Source organism: Lissotriton vulgaris, chromosome 6 (assembly GCF_964263255.1).
Source record: "Lissotriton vulgaris chromosome 6, aLisVul1.2, whole genome shotgun sequence".
Classification (NCBI taxonomy): domain Eukaryota; kingdom Metazoa; phylum Chordata; class Amphibia; order Caudata; family Salamandridae; genus Lissotriton; species Lissotriton vulgaris.
In genome coordinates, this window is record NC_141694.1 from 1,391,075,936 (window position 1) to 1,391,083,927 (window position 7,992).

The window sequence follows — 7,992 nt, forward strand, 5'->3', positions numbered from 1 at the left end:
TGTAGCACTGCTTGTACAAGAATCCAAATAAAAGAATGTGCATTGTCTGCGGTATTCCACCTAGAGTCACTGGGTTAGGATTCTCACCCCATGGCATCAAGGACTTAGTCAGTGTGCCAACTCGAATCAAAAATCTAGTTAGACTGTACGCCAAGCACACCCACTGAACAACATTGAGCAGGAAATGGTTACCAGTAACCATCAGTCCCATAAAATAAAATCAAGACCAATCACAGAAATCTCAATCGCCTTTTGTAAATGAGTAACACACTCAAAACAGCATTGAAAAGCAGGATATATATTAAAATGTTAACTTTAAAATCCTAACGTAGTGCAAAAAATGTGAATGGTAACCACACAGAATATAAAAATGAAGGCAGCTAAGTATGTTATGGAAAACGAAAATAAGAGGAAGAGTTCTAACATGTTTCTTGAAGTCTACAGTCCTAACACCCTGATGCTGCTACTTCTAGGTGCTATGTTAGCTTTAGCTGAATCAGTAAATAATACGCCTACTTCTGAGTTTCAGAGATGATGCACATATTTTTTTTTAAACAGCAAGAGCTGTTGTTCTGATATAGCAGACTATCTATTTCAAATCACCTTGGTGAAGTTCTGGAACACAACAGCAACTCCTGAAGGCCACTCTGCTCATTTTTACTCTCAGCTAAATTGGGTGCTGCAAGCTGGCAAATATCCTCTTTAACCTGTAGTCTGATACCTGGATTTCTATAGGATCTGATCAAGCCATTTGTTGAAGAAACCTTAACTTTGATTATCAATTTATTCCATATATTGAAAATAATGATGAAGCTTGCAGGCATCCATGGTATGATTAGTTTAGAAAGACGGCAAGAAATTATGGATATGAAAGCATCAGCTCAATTACTACCTTTACAGGATATATTCTAGATATTAAGAATCCTAGAGAGCAGGTGCATGTGATGTTAGCATTTCTGTGCATGTAAAACTATTCACATGTTCTATAAAGGATATATAAGAGTTTATTCTACAGAAATAGAATATTTTAAACTGAATATATGAAGAGAATAGTAGAGTCTGAACTCATTGGATTTGATTCACAAAATGCACTTTGTAGTGCTTTTTATAATACTACAAAATTTACTGCAAAGTGCTAGTCACAAAGTATATGCTTAATTTACAACATCGCATCACCTATACTAATATGTGTTGTGTGCTCAGCCCTGACGTCAGAGTCTCCACACACATAAGTTTACATTTTAGTAGAAAATGTAGGAAGGACTGTAGGGAGTGAGAGGAAAAAGTGGTAGACATACTACAAAAGGGGAAGGCATTAGAGAGGAATAGAAGGGGCATTGGGAGGGTTATAGAAGGGTTTAGGGAGGGATGTCACCCACCCATGTACAAGCAAACCAATTGCTTTGGGCCAGTGGTGGATAAATGTAACATACTTTTGTAGTAAATTTGCACTTGAACAGCCTGATTCACAAGTGTAACTTATACTTTTCAGTAAATTAAATATTTGGAGTAAGTTTATTACTTTGGTATTCACAAACTTCAAGTGTAAAATTTAGAGAGATGAGAAAGAATGGTGGAAGATATATCGAAGAAAATGTGAGCTGGGCAAGGATCATAGGGGGCACCAGGCTTTACAGTAGTCATAATAGAGGCTAAAATAGTCTGAGTGAGCAATGTAAATGTAAATGTATTTGAGCTTATATAGCGCACAGCTACCCGCAGTGGGTTTCCCGGCGCTTGCTTAGGGAACCCGCCCTGGTATTCCCCTGTGAGATAACCCCGGCAGGGTATCCACAAGGTGAAAGCCAGGCATCCCGCCGCGAGGGGCCGTTGTGGAGATTAAGCAAGCTATTGCCCAGAGTCACAGAGTGTGAACCCGTGAGTCGAGAAGGCACCAGTGCGAGAATTATCGAGTCCGTGGAATTTTTAGCCCAAGACCCGCCGAGGCAGGGAATTGAACCCTGGTCCAGGGCCGATCTCAGCTTCCGGGTCTGCCGCCTCTAACCCATGAGCCACACTAAAGGCTCCAACTTCTAAATAGTCTTTCTTGAATAGCAAGCACTTTAGTGCACCAAGGAGCTATTACTGAGCATGTTTAAGGCCTGCAGTGTCTATTGCATCCAGTTAATATTATTAGATATTACATGATTGATGGAGCCTTCTAGATGGTAGGGAGTCTCCGTGAGATGTAGTGCTAATTCTAGTATTTTAATGGTAAAGTCTTTGAATATCAAGAGGGACGGATCAAATCTGTTTTGGTGGCCAAGAGGGATTTTCAAGCATTCAGTCTATGATATGGCAAAGGTAAACCATTCCCTCATTTACATGAGACCACTCCCCCACTGAAAGGCAGACAAGCCTCATTTGGAATCGTGCCAGTAAACAATTAGCACTGGTGCATTCAATATTTTAAAAGGGACCATGCAAGCATCTATTGCCCTTTTGAATATAGGAGAGCCCCGGCTCCTAGTCTTTAATGCCAACCCAGGTAGGACTCAATTCTATTAAGTCAGGTCACCAGTAGCCATGTACACATCTTTGCATCTGTATTTAAAAATAGATTTAGAAGGTATATTGTCAGGTCACCAGCAGCCATGCATACATCTTTGCAACTGCAATTAAAAAGAGTTTTAAAGGGTCTATTGGGTGGTAAAAAAGGTGTAAGTATGGGGTCTTATCATTTATATAAGGTAATATTGTTAACCAGGAAGGAGGAGTGCTGCAATCAGACATAGTTTCTTTTGAATACCTGGGGGCCAAAATCCTCAACAGACATCTGTAGGGATGTTCTGGAAGCACTTAAAGACCGGGGGCTTCCCTGTTGCCTGAAATGCTGATAGCTGTCATTTGCTTCTCTCATAGACTTCATAAGTTTAACATGAAACACCAGCTTCTCTGACTGAGTTTTCAAGGGTCTCAGTAGTATGACCTTGTCAAGTTTGAGCTCCTTATTATTAGTGGAAAATAACCCCTTTGTCAAATAACATTTCAGGAAAATTGATAGACTATCTATATAATAAGATTTAACAAACCCATTCTGCTTTCCCAGTGTGTGTATACATTCTTGGGAATTTTTCTCGCTGGTATTATTAGCTAAAACTTCACCTTAAACTCACAACCTTAACACCAGGAAGTTGAAGACTGATTGGTTATATGTTCAGGGTAGATTGCAACAATTTGGTAAACATGTTTCTTCTGGTCAGGGTACCCTTTTTGAACCATCTGAAGCTGATATAATGGCCTGCCCTTCCATTCTGTTGAACACGAAGCAAAGGCTACTGTGCTGGTCCTGATTAACAGTCCTCACAGTTTCTCAGGCCATTATAAGTTTAGCAAAAACATTATTGTTTGAGAAAAAGCTTTGAGATTTCTTTTGACAAGGAAGTTCTGACAACAGAATTGGACAGCAGGGAGCTCTGGAATGTCTACTTAGAAGGCAGATACACCACATCTTCTGCAATCAAAGTTAGAACAATGAGTTAAAGATCTCAGACAGCAGTTATAAAGATTTTAGTTAAATATAAAAAGAGCAAATTTAGAGAGGCCAACAAATAATAAACCCTTAAGTAGTGATTATGAGGTGGGGAATAGAAGGTAGAGTCATGGTCATTCATCATTTTCTGCATGTTGCACATAGGGGCCTTGTAAAACTGGCTAGTGGTATCCAAAGTAGAACTAAGACGCCAATTAAATTTCATGTCCAGTATGAAATGAAATTCTGATAAACTAGGCTTGATTGAATTATATTGCGAAGTCAATGGGTCATACTCAGTGAGGATGTATTGAAGGCAAAATGGAAACTAAGGGGCAAAGTCTTTCCTAGATTGTTTTTCATACAATATTAGAATACTGTTTGAAAATCATCTTTTAAATACAAAGCTGTATGGGGCCTTACCTCAGGGACATTAAAATATTACATACAATACATACACGCTTTGATCTGAGGATGAGCACCAGTACAGTTAGGCAGTTATGGAGAAATATGATCAAAGACAGCTAATGGATTCTCCATTCCTGCAGGTTTCTCATGTATGGCAGGAAGCCAGTACTAAACCTGAGCCATGGTTATACAAAACTACTTATGGTTTGTAAAGTCTTTATAGTGTCTGAGCACACAAAAAAGTTTGGTGCATTCTCTTGGCCTTCTTACAAAGCCTGGCATTGCTAAATAGCTATTCCCATACAGAACAGCTGAAAGATTTTAGCAGAATTGTTTGTTAATGGAGTGGTTGGATGTAGGTTTAGACCGAAATTGAAGGGTTCACTTACTTCACTTCAACTGAAAAAATCCCTTCAGTATAGTTGATAAAGTCCTGCATTTTTTGAGATAATTACAAATATCTTGGATTTTGCCACTTTGGATCCCGCCTATAAGCAACATATCCATAGATAAATTTGATTTTGGCAGGCTCTGCTGTTTGTGGAGGCTTGGAAATGCCCAGCTGTTTCACTGATCTGTCCTAAAGAAAATATTCACAACATTGATGCCAGATAATTTTTCTTTTTTGATAATTTCATTTAACAAAACATGCTGGTTCACTGTTTAAATACTCTAACTATTTGTAAAACATTTATGTTTCAGATCTGCAAAGTTTTCTTTATGTTTTGAACGCTTTAGTAAACTTTTGCAAGATTTCCATCCATCAGTTAGGATGTTGCAAAGGTCCGCCCCAGAAAACAAACATCAAGCTCAATAGCATTAATTAAGCTACACTTTATTCCCAAATTGCAGGATACAACCAGCAGGGCATAGACACAACTGCAACTGCTCTTAGTTTTCAAACATCTCACAACATTTATGTCATATATCCTTTATTACCTCTTGCAACACATCACTAGACCCAATACATCTTTCCCTTCACAAAACAATCTGCAAAACAGACATCCTAAATGCATGTATTAATTTATCACATCAAGATGGTTTCTTTGATAGACTCCTCATCATGGAATCCAATACAAATCTTCACTGTGGTTGAGGAAACAGTAAAAATGTCCGGACCCCACACAAACATCATTCCCACCAAAGCTAACTTTACACTCACAAGTTAAACATATTCAATAATTCTGAGTAGTGGTTCCTTTCCGTCGAAGTTCTCAACCTCATTGAGTCATGTGAGATCAACAGGGAGTACCAGAATGATTAATTGCCTCTGGAATCAATGTCCCACCTCTGCCTAGATATTTTTTCCTCATTCCGCCATTTAGCATTCTAGAGGATACCGACTCGATCTGTGACTTGTAACCCTCTCTTAGCATCAGAAAATTGGAATGACTCAGATTTTATGGCAGTTAATTTGATCCTGACCCAATCCCTCTCCTTGAACACATGCATACTTCCTCAGAGCACTCTCACATTTTTCTGTCATTCAATAATGTTATAAGACTTTGGAGAACAAACCAACCAAGTGGCTGATGTTTGACCTTTTAAGAGCAAAAAAGGAGAAGGCTCAGTGATTGCATTGGAAGTGGTCTGTTTTTCCACAACACGTTCACCACAGATGGCTGTGAATTATCCTTGTAGACCACATTGCAACATTCCCATAGACCATTGTTCCTAGGGTGATACAATGAAGTAGTCACATCATTAATATCCCAATGGGCCAGAAACTTCTCAAATTCCATGGAGTTAAACTAACTGCACCCCATTGTTCATAACTAATTCACCTCGGGCACCCTCCCATAAGAATAAAGACTGCAGAAAATCAAAGATTTCACTTGTACTGGCAGATTCTACAAACTCTATTTCCAGCCATCGTGTAACATAATGCACCAGTACTATCCCATACCTACAACACTCTTCAAGGACATACACCGGACCAATTATATTCATACCCAGTTTCAACCAAGGGTTCTCTGGTACATGTACAGCTTCAACCGGACTGGGAAAGGTTACCTGGGTCTCATTGCTAACAGCACATGCTACGCAATCCCTCACAAACTGTTTCATGTTTCTATCTATACCTGGACACTAAAACCTCTCTCTGATTCTCCTTTTCATGGCCCTCATGCCCACATGACCTTTATGTGCCAGCCTGCACACCGTTCCCGGCATGACCTGTGGGTCAACCAACAAATCTGTCCTTCTAAGAATGCAATCCTTAAAATTGCATTCCAAAAAAAAGACATGGTTAAATTAGTTGAAGGATTCACTTGCTCTGACTTTGGGCCATCACTTACTTATACAGCTCACAAACTTCGCCACCACCTCATCCCCCAGCACAGCTAACTTTCAATCCTCTTCGGAAATGCACATTTCCTCAATATCAGACGTGAAGGCAATTATGCAAAAATCCTCATTGTCAGTGTATCTTTTCCGTCTCTTCTTTCACTCCTTCACCAGCCATGTTCTTTAGATACTGTGGTCTTTCTATCATCTTTTTCATCTATTGCATCTATGAAATCTTTAAAAGTTTCTATCCATGCAGTCCATCTATTGCCAATATTGTGTTTCTTGGCAGTAACAAATTACGATGGTAGTTTTAGGAATGCAAAAGTAGTATACATGTTGGTGGACAGTTGTGGTCTCTCATGTGCTTCTTGTGGAACTTGACCAAACAGAGCTTCTCTAGCGCCTTCTGACATGCTAGCATCAAGGTTTTGTTTAATGACTTTTGGAGCTTTGATCTCACCCTGTCTGTCCATTGGAGCTCTTTACTTAATAACGGTCTGTGAAGATGTTCTGGGCCACTATGTGGTAGCATTGTATTTGAGTCCACTTCTTTTGGGTAATGTTCAACATGTACAACCCCTTCCCCTCTCTGTAGCGTTGCTCCACAGCATGTTGCAGAATGGTGATTTGTTAATGGTTTCAGTAAGTAGATAAACCTTGTATACTAGTAGCCCATGAAAGAAGATAACATTATGATATTTGGTAGGCTTTGTGCTTAAATCTTTCTTCAAAAACACCTGGTTAATCTCTGCTTCATAGCACATACAGTTCAGTTTAATCTGCACTGAACTATTGTTGTATGCTGCTTTTGTAACCTGGTTGCATCCGCCTTCAGCGTTCTAACTCCTTTTAGCTTGCGGTATCAATTTGCATAATGGTGCAGTACCTTTTATTTTCAGTTGTTTCATTCAGTTCCTGTCCACCAACATATAGACTTTCCATGTTGCTTCCTTTATTTTTAAGCGTTTACACAGGTTGGCATTGTGCTGAGACTCCACCAGTGCCAGCGTTGATTCTGCACTTCGACTGCAGCACACGTAGCATGCAGTTTTCTTAAGACCATGGCAAACTCTCTGGAAGAGCTCTTTCAGTGTACAGGCTTCATATCCCCTATTTCTTTGCCAGTTGTAGTGCCCTACCAGCTCCAGGTACACACCAGTAACCAAGCCACACACATCTTTGTTCTGCTGCGTGTAAGTCAGAACTCATTTTATGCCTGTCTTCAACTTATCCCTACAAAGACTTGTGTCACAGGCCTACGATGTGCAGTGGGAACTGAAAGAGTTCCAGTGTTTCTTTATTTACAAGACACTACAGTCATGATTTCCACTAATTGAAGATCTTTCATCTACAATTCAAGAACAAGTCATTGAAACACTAGATGGCACCTTAACGACACGTTGGTTTCCAGCTATAGTGAAATCTGACAATGGCCCACCTTTTAATAGTCGAGAGTTCAGAGATTTCTTGGAGCATTTGAATATAAAGCATCAAAAACAGCACACCTCTATGACCACAAACCAATGGACTTGTTGAGCGTTCTATGAGTACACTCTCGAAAAGCTCAGTTTAAAAACTGTTTTAGAATCAATCATTTTTATTGTGAGGGAATCAGGATAAACGTACAAAGCTTCCTGCCTACATCGCAAGGCCGGCAGAGCGAGACATGAGCAAAAGTAAACAGCTTTGAGGCTCACACCCCAGAGGTCGGCCACGCAAGAAGCAATTGTGCATGGCATCTTTGTCAGCTCCCATTTAAAAGACATCCACAATATAACATTAATTAGACAATTAAAAAGCCACCTGAACAAAACGCCCCTCCC